The sequence below is a fragment of the Syngnathus typhle genome, unplaced genomic scaffold (assembly GCF_033458585.1).
Source record: "Syngnathus typhle isolate RoL2023-S1 ecotype Sweden unplaced genomic scaffold, RoL_Styp_1.0 HiC_scaffold_34, whole genome shotgun sequence".
In the NCBI taxonomy this organism is placed as follows: domain Eukaryota; kingdom Metazoa; phylum Chordata; class Actinopteri; order Syngnathiformes; family Syngnathidae; genus Syngnathus; species Syngnathus typhle.
The window spans coordinates 284,173-297,791 of record NW_026871940.1 but is presented as its reverse complement, the minus strand read 5'-3'; the positions used below and the strand labels follow the sequence as shown (position 1 = coordinate 297,791).

Genomic DNA, 13,619 nt, shown 5'->3' with positions numbered 1-13,619 from the left:
TGTGTAAAAGGTGTGTTGTGGGTTCTGTGGAAGTTTGAACATTTTCTCCAAACATAAGAAGATTCACGTTTGTATGCTGTATTGTATCTTATTTTTGATTGGTAGAGTTTGTGTGCAAGAAATATTTTAAATTCTCAAACCAAAATATTTGTTTGTATTTAAAAATAATATATTTTTAAAATTTTTACATTTGATGGAAATGTATGTTCAAGTATAGTAACTGATTTCTCTCTCTCTCTCTCTTCCTCTCTATGCAGTTGAATTGCTTTGATCAGGTAAGGTGTGGATTATGATTATTTAATTTCACTAATGGCATCAGACAGATTTATAATTTTTGCAGCAACAAAATAATTCTTTCTTCATCCTCTTGATTTTTACTGGATTTTGAAAATACAAGACTAAAGGAGATTGGAAAGTAGGTTTTGGTGTTACATAGAAAGGAACCTGAAAAAATACTTTAACAAAGATTCGAGGGTTTTTTTTTGTGGGAGAGATTTGGCATACATTACAACGTTTGTTGTGGTGGTGCTTTACACATTGTCCAAACTGTTACTTCCCAATTTGAACACTAGGTGTCACCCAAGTGACGTTAAAAAACTGTTTCAGTGTAAACAATAAAAGAAATATAAAATCGATTATCCAAATAACTGCAAGAGTCAAACTTGTTTGTCAACATTATAATTTCATACATCAATCCCTCCCATTTTGAAACATTTTACGGCCATTGAATACCTGCCGAGCTAGACTGCAATGCTTTTTTCATCGCCACTGCATGTCCTTCAAAAACAAGTGGTAGCTTGTTCAATTTTCAACGACTTTTATGGGGCAGTCTTTTTACTTCTGCTATCATTACAAAGCATATATAGATACGTTCTATTTTTTTTTCTTTGAGATGCTGATTTCTAACATTGTGACTCTTCAGTCGTGTTGTGTGCAAATAGCGACTAGTCCTCAAATTTATTTTTCATTGGTTCGGATGGGTTTGTATGGTGACAGGAGCATCCCCAGTTGTGACCACTGTGTGGATGTGTTTGAAGTGAATCATATTCAAATGTTTATGTTCTGATTTTGCTTAATTTTGGTTAAGTAGATTGTGTGCTAAAAATATTTAAAATATCAAAATGTCTATATTTTAAATAGTCCTGCAACATTTTGTACGTTTTTTGTACGCAGATGTATGTTCAAGTTCAATAACTGATTCTCTTTTTGTCTCTGTTTGCAGAGTTCATTCGCTTTGACCAAAGGTGAAGTGCGGATTATATCCAGCCAGCTAACCATGCTTCCACCCATTATGCAATAAAAGTTTCATAGTGATGATGTTTAACTGTAAAAAATGCTGTTTGTTCTTTGTTCAACATACAATTAGATGCAGAGATCCTGTCACCTGCGTTTATACATTTAATGTACAAATGCTATTGTTAGGAATATTACAATCTTTTAACATTTACTGCTGTGCCATTTATCATTAATTTTGTGGCCACCTAATAAACGCATGATTTTCTGCACAGAATTGCTAACCGAATTTCACATTTTATTATAAATTGTCATGCAAATTTAATTTAATTACTTATTTTTTTAATCATTTACTTAATTCAAAAACCATTTCTAGTATACGGCGGGTCAGCAGTGACAGTAAAAATAAGGTTGCAGTGCCACCATTTTTTAAAGCTGACGTGAATTACAAAAGAAGTAGAAAGATGGTACCGTTGTAACAACTATTTGAACACTGTGGTTGACTCTAATTAATGCTTTTATGCTTTTTGTACCCCTTCTCCCCAGGCTGCCGACTGAGTCCCCCCCCCCAACCCTCTTTATTGCTGCTCCACTTTTTGTCTCTGACTTCTTTCACTCACTGTCTATCTTGGATTGACAAGACGCATTGTGGTGGACGTTGACTGATCCCTGTGGGCTGGATCAGACATTGACGAATCAGACGTGGACTTTGATCCCTGTGTTGAGGATCAAACTTTTTTTTTGATCCTTGTGGTGTGGATCAGACATTGACTTGATCCCTGGTATCTGGATCAGACCTTGACTTGATCCTTGCCTGGATCGGACCTTGACTTGATCCCTTGCGGTGCGGGATCTGATTGAAAAAAAAAACCTGCCTTGGGATTGGCATTGAAATATAACCCTGTTGTGGGCTGTGCATTCAAAATATAACCCGTTGTGGGCTGTGCATTGAAATATAACTTCTTGGACCTGGGCCTAACTGTGAAATATTACTACCTCTTGTGCGAGATCCAATTGACAAAAGTGCAAGACACGAGCCATGCCACGCAAAAGCAAGAAGGCGCAAGCTGCCAAGGTAAGATGGCAACAGCGTAAAAACAACACAGACTCTGGAAGTGCAGATAAACCAACAACTGCCAAACAATTGATGGCCACTGAACCTGGAAACTCTACGGAGGTAATGATGTCTACATCTCATGATCCTGTAACATGTGTTTTGGCATCCTACAGTCAAGATCATCCAAAGTATGCTGATTCCAGAAACAGTCAGTGTGCTGCAAACTCTGCTACATTTCTAGCTTTCCTGCAGGAGACAGACAATGTGACAAGTGCTCACCTGGACTTTGTTCTCGATCGAGGCAATGAGCTCTATGTGGCTACTGTGGCTGTGCTGAAAGCAGAAGGACGATACGAACATCCTCATTTGGCAACCGATGAAATTCCATCCATTGTGAATGGCTTTCACAAAACACGTGTTAATAAAGTATCAGTCAATGTATGGTCTTTTCAATTCCTCTATTGCTGATGTGGCATTTATGATGCTCTGTGACGGACTTCAGTGCCTGGTGTCAGAGGTAAATTATGCTCTTTTGGTTATGAATTCATTGTTTATTGCTGTTTTCCGAAACCAACAAGGAAGATATGGCTATTTTGATCCACACGCCAGAGACCGTGATGGTCTCCCTCCGCCCTCCGGTGCACCACATGGTACAGCTGTCATGATGCTTTTTACATGTTTGAACGATCTGATAGATAAGCTCATACAGGTGTTCACTCTGGCTGGTGCCGCTCCCACTACTCAATATGAATTGATGCCGGTAAGTTTTCAACCTATTGACAATGCAAGTGACCGTGAAATGGCGACTGATGCAGAAGCTTCTCCAATGACAACACACAATGATGACGCTATGTTAAGCCAGTCTGCTGCTGAGATGACACACAACAGTACGGTGGTATGTACACAACAACAAAAAACACGAGATGTGTTGAAAATTGCGAGATCCAAAAGGAGAACATTTGCAAGACGAACTCAAGCTTACAACATAATTGACAAAGCTATGGCGAGAGTCACAAAACAAGAAACAAGGCGAATAAACGCAAACCTGAAAAAGAAGGAACGTTACAGCCAAACTCCAGAGATTAGACAACGTAAAAAGTCTTACATATTGACTCGCTACCAGCAAGATCCTAATTTCCGTGTAAAACAGAAGTCGTTTGCAGTCGACAATAGCAAACATGACACAATTAAGATGAAACAGCGTTCTTACACCAAACAGAAATATAGTCATGATGTTGAGTATCGGACCAAAAAACGTTCCTATATCAATCAGAGATATGGTCATGACGAACAATTTCGGAACAAACAACGTTCCTATATCAATCAGAGATATGGTCATGACGAACAATTTCGGAACAAACAACGTTCCTATATCAAGCAGAGATATAGTCATGACGATCAATTTCGGAACAAACAACGTTCCTATATCAAACAAAGATATGGTCATGATGATGAATTTAGGCGTAAACAACGTTCTTATATCAAAGACCGTTACGCACTTGATCCTGCATTCAGATCCAAGCAGAAGGAGAACTCAAGTTTGCTTTGGAAAGCCAAACATGATTCATCAATGAAGGCAAATGCTCATCGCACTGCAATGAAAGTACTACAAAAATACAGAGTCATTAACAGATTATGTAAAGAGAGAAACAATTGCGCAATCATGAAAGCTGTTGCGCTATTCAAAGTTCAGGTAAAAAATGGACCGACTTTTGTTTGCACAGTTTGCCACAGAGCATTATTTCCCAATCAAGTACGCCAGCTGACCAAATATAAGAAAAACAAGGACGTTGTTGCAAGTTGCCTTACACGAAGGTTTGTTCATGTTTGTAATCGTGAATGTAACACATGCTGCAAAGTACCGGATGAGAGAAAAATGGAGTGGATATGTCACACCTGCCATGCACATCTCAAAGATGGTAAAATGCCAGCACTTGCTGTAACTAACAATCTCCAACTTGCAGACATTCCCGCTGAACTGTGTGATCTAAATATTCTGGAAAGACATCTCGTTTCAAAATGCATTTCATTTGCCAAAATCGTCCCTCTGCCAAAGGGTCAACAACGAGCCATCCGTGGGAATGTTGTGTGTGTACCATCAGAAGTGGAAGAAACGGTCAATGTCTTGCCCAGACTAAGAAGTAGGTCTCAGGTGTTGAGAGTGAAACTGAAAAGACGACTTTGTTACAAAGGACATCAGATATTTCAAACTGTCACTTGGTCCAAGTTAATGAGTGCCCTGATAAAACTGAAACAAATTCATCCGCAGTACAGAAACATCACCATTCGCGACGATGCTGACCTTTGTGACCCGACGCTCACTGATGATGACAGCGGCTCTGATGAAGATGAAATGAACGAGAGTGACTACAATGAGGAAGACCTCGAGGCAATCCACGCATTTGAGAGGGATGCTCTCTGTGAATTGAACAGTGACTCACAGAACGATGCACGTGGTAATGTGCAGCAACAACAGTGTGCTGAAAATGTGGAAGAAGGTGATGCACCAAACGGTGGGGTTATCCTGGAGTCATGTCTCCAACCAAATGATGTGTCAGAGGAAATTATGAGTTTTACTCAAGGCATTTACTGTGTGGCTCCTGCAGAAAGAAATAACCCCGTAAGCTTTTTCAGGACTCCCAAACTTGAGGCCATGGCATTTCCAGTGCAATTTCCAACTGGACAAAACACCCTTGATGAAGACAGACAAATAAAAGTAACACCAAGCAAATATTTCAAAACACGTCTGTGTTGTGTGGATGAACGTTTTGCTCGTGATACAAACTACTTGTTCTTTGCTCAGTTTGTGACTGAAATTTACCTGGCAACATCAAGCATGAGAATCCAGCTACGCAAAGGTAAACCTTTTACCAGGGATGGTCGGAGGATAAACAATGCTATGCTGCAGGACAAACGTGAAGTTGAAAAACTGGTGCGCAGCAAGGATGCAGTCCGTTTCATGACGCCCCTGAGAGGCACGCCAGCCTATTGGGAAAGAACCACCAAAGATCTTTTTGCAATGATCCGACAGCTGGGTACACCCACATTCTTTTGCACATTTTCTGCTGCCGAAATGCGTTGGGAAGAGGTTATCACTGCCATTAAAGCGCAACAAGGTGAGGTGGTGAATTTTGCTGAACTTGACTGGGCCACGAAGTGTGAAATTCTGCGCAGCAATCCTGTGACGACAATGCGCATGTTTGACAAACGTGTGGAAGCTCTGTTCAGAGATTTGATCCTCTCTCCGGCACGACCGATTGGTGAAGTCGTCGACTACTTTTACCGATTGGAGTTTCAGCACAGAGGAAGTCCTCACATTCATTGCCTCATATGGGTTAAAGATGCCCCTGTATTTGAGGAAGCCTCAGAAGGAGCCATCTGCGATTTTGTGTCCCGCTACATCTCGGCTCAGCTGCCGGACCCAGAAAAGGAACCCGAGTTGTATAAAAAAGTCACAGAAGTTCAGATGCACAGCAAAGGTCACACCAAAACGTGCGTCAAACACCAAGGTGCAAACTGCCGATTTGGTTTTCCCAGACCACCGTGCGAAACCACAATGATCATCACACCTGTAGCCTGTGAAAATCAAGATCAACACAAGGAGAAGCAGGTGGTGGCAAATGACAAGCTTGTTCGTGTGCAGCGTTTGCTGAATGAACCCGAAACCTCATCCCTGACTTTGCCGCAGCTTTTGGCTAAATGCGAGCTCACTGACGCCGAGTACGTGGAATGTTTGTACACGACCGCCTCAAAGAGTTCTGTTGTGCTCAAGCGAGATCCAAAAGACTGCTGGGTGAACAACTACAACCGCCATTTGCTTCTTGCCTGGGATGCCAACTTGGACATCCAGTACATTCTGAATGCCTTTTCGTGCATCTCATACATCTGCAGCTACATCAGCAAAGCTGAACACGGTCTGAGTCAATACCTGAAGTCTGTTATTGAAAACTCACGCAATGAAAATGTCAATGAGAGCGATGAAATGAAACAAATCATGCAAGCGTACTCAAAGAAAAGAGAAGTGAGTGCTCAGGAGTGTGTCGCACGCGCGTGTGGCTTGCATATGAAACAGTCCTCTCGCAGTGTGGTATTTGTACAAACGAGTGACAATCCGCTGAAAATGAGTTATCCTCTCTCGCTCCTTGAGGGCAAAACGCAGGAGTCTCATGAAGTGTGGATGACTGGCCTGCCAGACAAATATAAAAGCAGACCCCAAACGAAGGACTTTGAAGTGATGTGCTTGGCCGATTTTGCATCAACATGCAGAATTGTTTATGGAAAACAGGTAAAAGGCAAAAATGTTTTGCCTCTGCTGAACGACATGGGCTTTGTCCAGAAAAGAAAAGAAAAAGCTGCGGTCATCAAATACTGCAAATTCTCTGAACAAAAGAATCCAGAGGAATATTACTGCTCCTTGCTCAAGCTGTACCTGCCTCATCGTGCTAATTGCCAGTTAAAATCTGAACGCTGTCCCTCATATCAGTTGTTTCATGATCATGCCTGTGTACAGTTACCATATAACGACTCTGTGGAGCGTGTGTGCGAAATTGTCAACAGGAACAGAGAAAGGTATGAGAAGCACAGTAAAGACATTGACGATGCCATCCAAGAGGTGGAGGAGAGCGGGCTCGTCATAAACGAATGGTGCCACCTGGCTCCTGAGAGCGAGTTGCAAAGACTCGAATGCATTGAGGAAAACAACGCAAGAGATGAACCAAATGACAACGTGGAGGACAATGTCCCGGACTATAACGTAAGGTCAGAAACGTCTGAAATTTCCATTGCGACAGAAGCTGCTGCCATCGATCCCGCAGTGTTACGTGACATGTATCGGAACCTGAACCAAAAGCAAGCGTCTGTTTTCTACAAGGTCAGAGATTGGTGCATAAAACGTGTGTGTAGCTCAAAGCCCATCGAGCAGTTCTTCTACCACATCAACGGTGGCGCCGGGACCGGCAAATCGCATCTCATTAAGTGTATCCACACCGAGGCTACCAAAATACTGCAAAGACTACCACGACTGGCTGAGGAGGCCGACATTTCCAAACAGACGGTCGTTCTCGCAGCCTTCACTGGCACGGCGGCATTCAACATTTCTGGGACAACTTTGCATTGTCTGCTCAAACTGCCGAGAAGTCTCAAACCCCCGTACCACGGCCTGGGCAATAAACTGGACGAAGTCAGAGCCGAGCTGTCGATCGCCCAAATACTCATCATCGACGAGATTTCCATGGTGTCCAAAGACCTCTTTGCCTACGTGAATGCCAGGTTGATACAAATCAAAGGCATCAATTTACCTTTTGGTGGCATGTCTGTTCTTGCTGTTGGAGATTTCTTTCAGCTCCCTCCCGTGAGACAGTCCAAACCGCTATGCGTGTACGATCCCACTCGGCTGGACCACTGGCGTGACAACTTCAAAAAGATCACGCTCACCGCCATCATGAGGCAGAAAGACGATGTTGCCTTTGCCGAACTGCTGAACCGACTCCGGGTGAAAGAAAAGTCTGATGAACTTTCGGAACTGGACAGAGCTCTTCTTGCTACGAGGTACACTTCTCCAGAAATGTGTCCAAGTCATATTCTGCATGTTTTTGCCACCAATAAACAGGTAGATGGCCATAACTCTGCGATGCTGGATCTGCTTCATAAGGACATTGTACAAATTGATGCAGATGACTACAAGAAGGACAAACAAACCGGCAGAATGGCGAGGCAAACTTTCCCTGTGCAAGGCGCTAAGAGCGAGCTCCCGGACTCGATCAGAGTTGCCCTCGGTGCTCGTGTTATGCTCACGCGTAATTTTGATGTTCAAGCAGGTCTGTGCAACGGGACGTTTGGAAAAATTGTGGAATTGGTCAACTATCCGAATGAAGCCCGCGTAAAGAAAGTTGGGTTGGAACTTGATCATGTGAGTAACACAGCGCGTGCCGCTAACCGTGTGTACATTGACAGACAGGAGGAGAAGCTGAAAAAGCCTGGAGTGACGCGCCGACAGTTTCCCATCAAGCTTGCTTTTGCCTGCACGATCCACAAGGTACAAGGCATGACAACGTCAGAGGCTGCTGTTTCGCTGAAAGGCGTTTTCGAACACGGCATGGGGTACGTAGCTCTGAGTAGAGTGACCTCGCTCAGCGGTCTGCATATTCTGCATATGGACGAGAGAAGACTTCATGCAAATCCAGAAATCACTGCTGCTCTTGCTGAGATGGCAGAGGATTCTTTGGAGAGCGTCATGCCACTCCTTCACGTGATGCCGTCGGTAGATCGAGCAAATCACCTGGTTGTCGTCCATCATAACACCGAAGGGCTGTCTTGTCATGTGCAGGACATCAGGTGCCACCACGAGCTGCACTTTGCTGATGTTTTGTGCTTCACAGAGACACACCTTCAAGGATCTGTGGCTGATGGACGTGCCTGCTTGGAAGGCTTCACAATGTTTCACAGGAACCGAAGAGATTCTTACACAAACTGTCCTGACTTGGCAACAAAACTTGGTGGCGGCGTAGGTATTTGTGTCAAAAGTCACATTGCAGCCCAGGAAAAGAAATACATACAGGGTGTGACCGACATTGAATTTGTTGTGGTGAAACTTGAAGCTCCCCTCAATGTGTTGATTGCTGCCGTTTACAGGCCTCCAGGCAACAGTCTGCGCACTTTTCTGCCAAGCTTGGGAAATCTCTTGCGGTACCTTGAAGTAATGGACCATCATCAGATCTTGGTTTGTGGAGATTTTAATGAAGATATGCTATCTGCCTCATTCAAGCCCATTCTCGATTTGTTTCGCTCAACAGGTTACACGCAACTCATAACCACTGCTACCACTGACAAAAACACATTGCTTGACTTAATTTTTGTCTCTCGACCTCAGTGTGCTCTTCATTCAGGTGTCTTGCAAACGTACTACAGCTATCACAATCCTGTTTTCTGTGTTTTGGCCACTGAAAGGTAAGTCACAGCTAAATCATGTGGTTCAGCATTTGCAAAAAGGATGGAAATCAGAACGTGAACGTTGTCGTAAGTGTATAATATTAGTGGTGGGATGTGGTGGGTGATTTGTTGCCTTTAGGTGAGATGGGATCTGGGGCGAAAGTTGCTCAAAATGACAAATGAAAGAAACCTGCTGGAATAGTGGTTGGGGGTCGGTGAGGAATCACGTTGAGTTAAGGGAAGGCAGAGGCTTATTAAAATTTCAAAAAGCCTTCCCTTAACTCAACTTTTTAATTTTTAAAAAGCCTTCCCTTAACTCAACTTTTTATTTTTAAAAAGCCTTCCCTTAACTTAACGTTTTAATTTTTAAAAATGTTACTTTTATTTTTTTTAAATTTTAACTTTTAAAACTTTTACCTTTTTACATTTTTAAATTAACTTATGGTTGAGAGGAGACTTTTTAACTTTTTAAACCTTTATTTTACAATCAAATTTTAACCTTTTAAACCTTTATTTTACAATCAAATTTTAACCTTTTAAAACTTTATTTTACAATCAAATTTTAAAATTTTAAACCTTTATTTTACAATCAAATTTTAACCTTTTAAACCTTTATTTTACAATCAAATTTTAAAGATGAGTTAAGGGAAGGCCTTTTACATTTTAATTTTTTAATTGTTTTGAACTTTTATTTTGAATTTTTTTGAATGTCATAATCACCAGGCGAGAACAGAAAACAGATGAGGTAAGTTGCTCGTCATGAAACATGTTTTTTCCTTTCTTTCTAAAGAGAGTAAATGCTGCTATTTCACTCCTTTGTATTTTAACAGTTTTTATCTGGCGAAAGCAGTTCATCCCAGAATGGAGGTAGGCATGACATATCACCTTATTGTAATGTAATTATAAAATTGTAACATGTTGTAATTTATAGTTAAGCTTGTGTAAGCCCTCTGTACAATCATACATTTTCAATCAACTTTGCTGGATTGTCCTTTTTTCTCCACAAAGACCTTGAGCATGCAAAAACATTCATCATGGACGAATGACTCCCAAGCAGACTCAAGGCACGCCACCCCTACAACATGGCAGCACAAGAGATGCTCAATTCCATCCCTGAAGACATCTCCAGAGATGCCTGGCTGGCAGCAGCTTGGAAGCAGGAGTGGGAGGCAGCTGGCCCCTCCCTCATGCACAGTTATGTCTGGGAACCAGGAGACGGCGCCATAGGAGGAGACGAACTACCTCGCCAGCAGTGGACCACACTGAACCGCTTAAGAACTGGTGTTGGGCGCTTCAACATGTCTAGTGGGGTCTGGCGGACAGTGCGGCATGCGAGTGCGGAGCCCTCGAGCAGACAGCCGACCACACCATCAACACCTACACCAACATATAGACCACCCTCAGAGGCCGGCCTCTTCGACCTGGGACCAGAGATGCTGGCGTGGCTCCACGACACCAAGTTGGAGCGCTGACGTTACACGAGAGAGAGAGAGAGAGAGAGAGAGAGAGAGAGAGAGAGAGAGAGAGAGAGAGAGAGAAGAAGAAAAGAAAAGTTGGGTTGGAACTTGATCATGTGAGTAACACAGCGCGTGCCGCTAACCGTGTGTACATTGACAGACAGGAGGAGAAGCTGAAAAAGCCTGGAGTGACGCGCCGACAGTTTCCCATCAAGCTTGCTTTTGCCTGCACGATCCACAAGGTACAAGGCATGACAACGTCAGAGGCTGCTGTTTCGCTGAAAGGCGTTTTCGAACACGGCATGGGGTACGTAGCTCTGAGTAGAGTGACCTCGCTCAGCGGTCTGCATATTCTGCATATGGACGAGAGAAGACTTCATGCAAATCCAGAAATCACTGCTGCTCTTGCTGAGATGGCAGAGGATTCTTTGGAGAGCGTCATGCCACTCCTTCACGTGATGCCGTCGGTAGATCGAGCAAATCACCTGGTTGTCGTCCATCATAACACCGAAGGGCTGTCTTGTCATGTGCAGGACATCAGGTGCCACCACGAGCTGCACTTTGCTGATGTTTTGTGCTTCACAGAGACACACCTTCAAGGATCTGTGGCTGATGGACGTGCCTGCTTGGAAGGCTTCACAATGTTTCACAGGAACCGAAGAGATTCTTACACAAACTGTCCTGACTTGGCAACAAAACTTGGTGGCGGCGTAGGTATTTGTGTCAAAAGTCACATTGCAGCCCAGGAAAAGAAATACATACAGGGTGTGACCGACATTGAATTTGTTGTGGTGAAACTTGAAGCTCCCCTCAATGTGTTGATTGCTGCCGTTTACAGGCCTCCAGGCAACAGTCTGCGCACTTGAGAGAGAGAGAGAGAGAGAGAGAGAGAGAGAGAGAGAGAGAGAGAGAGAGAGAGAGAGAGACTCCCAAACCAGGGTGGCAAGAAGCAGGACTTCTCATTCCTCTGTAAGTAGCCAATTATTATTGACTATTGTTACAAAACACTCTCTTTAATTTTGAATGTCTTTTTCAACTCATGTCCTCAACCACCTCTATGTTTTTTCTTCTTCAGTTTTCTATGTTGCGTGTGGCTCCACATGCTCCATTTGTATAGACCATTTGTTTGGCCACCTTGGTACTCAGCCTTGATGAGACCTGGCCTGTCTCGCCAAAAAAATGACCGACATTTTAAGAAGATCCATGGGACCAGTGTTATTCTCCTTTTCTATTGACTCCAAGCAACAGGTAAGTAATTGTGATTCCAAATTGAATGTGTTCATATCATTCACTCAAGATGGACACAAGTTGTACATATGCTTGATTTATGACTGTATTGTAATGTGATTTTTCAAAATGAATTAATTATGATGTTATATTATAGCACAGGGAGAGCCAAGACTTTCCAAAAGACCTGTACAACGGAGGCCAGCATCATGAAACACAAACTCCCAAACCAGCACGGTAACATGAAACACAAACTCCCAAACCAGCATGGTAACACACAGGACTTCTTCTGATTCTTCTGTGAGTAACCATCAAGGAATATTTTCATGAAGCATTTTGCTCCTTTTCCTCAACACATCTTTCATGTTTTTTTTTAGTATGTTCTTGGGTCTTGCCTGTGGTTCTACACGCATCCAGAAATGCAGACAAAGAACAGCTTGGCCTTTAACAGTCGGAAGCCTCTGATTTTACTCTACTAAGCCTCAGATACAGTCTGTTTTCTGTTCTCATTCAGTCATTCATTCATTCATTCATTCATTTATTCATTTATTCATTTATTTATTTATTTATTTATTTATTTATTTATTTATTTATTTATTTATTTATTTATTTATTTATTTATTTATTTATTTATTATATTTTTTGCCTCAAATTATGTTTGCATTATCTTTTGTATAACAGCGTCTTCAATCATGTTGCACTTAAACTCTTAAAAAATAACACTGAAATTAACATAACATCCATCCATCCATTCATTCTCTGAACCGCTTAGTCCCCACGCGGGCCGCAGGTGTGCTGGATCCTATCCCAGCCGTCATCGGGCAGTAGGTGGGGGACGCCCTGAACCGGTTGCCAGCCAATCGCAGGGCACACAGCGATTATTATCTATTGAATCAGTAAAATACTTGATATGTTTTTATTTGTTATGTCTTCAGCGTTTTTGAAAGTTATTTATATTATTTCTTGCATTACTTCTTTGACTCAATTAAAAAAACTGTATTTTGTCCCAAAAGGCACTATTTTTTTCCTTCTCTTGTGTGTGATTTATTATATTTTGTTTCCAATATTTAAACAGCTCAGTGACCTAGTGGTAGAGTGTCCGTCCTGAGACTGGAAGGTTGTGGGTTCAAACCCTGGCCGGGTCATACCAAAGACTATAAAAATGGGACCCATTGCCTCCCTGCTTGGCACTCAGCATTAAGGGTTGGAATTGGGGGGTTAGATCACCAACTGATTCCCGAGCGCGGCACCGCTGCTGCTCACTGCTCCCCTCTCCCCCAGGGGATGGATTAAAATCACACGGGGATGGGTTAAATGCAGAGGACAAATTTCACCACACCCAGATGTGTGTGTGACCATCATTGGGACTTTAACTTTAACTTTTTTAACATGAATTTGAACACTTTCGAGTCAAGCCCAATTTATTCATACTTTCCGAAAGTTATTTATATTATTTCATGTATTACTTCTTTGATTCAATTAAAAAAAAAAAAACTAATTCCTCCCAAAATCAGGAGTTTCCGGGTTAACGTAATAAATCGGTGAGCGATTGGCTAAGGCAGCGCCCAATTACGTGAGCGGTTGTCTAAGCCAGCGCCCAATTATGTGAGCGGTTGGCTAAGGCAGCGTTATGGTAGCCAATCAGAGCCGGTGCTCTGTAAACTATTGCGGTTCGGTGTTATTGTGGAAATTATTACTCGCCACTTTAAACTTTGTGA

General features: G+C 42.5%; 1 long non-coding RNA gene across 1 annotated transcript; it reads left to right on the top strand.

Annotated features, from left to right (window-relative positions):
• Window positions 1-10,178: 10,178 nt before the first annotated feature.
• On the top strand, window positions 10,179-12,936 carry LOC133147159 (uncharacterized). Its single transcript, XR_009711528.1, has 4 exons — window positions 10,179-11,643; window positions 11,750-11,922; window positions 12,059-12,201; window positions 12,279-12,936. It is a non-coding gene; the product is annotated as an uncharacterized LOC133147159 (long non-coding RNA).
• Window positions 12,937-13,619: the final 683 nt, after the last annotated feature.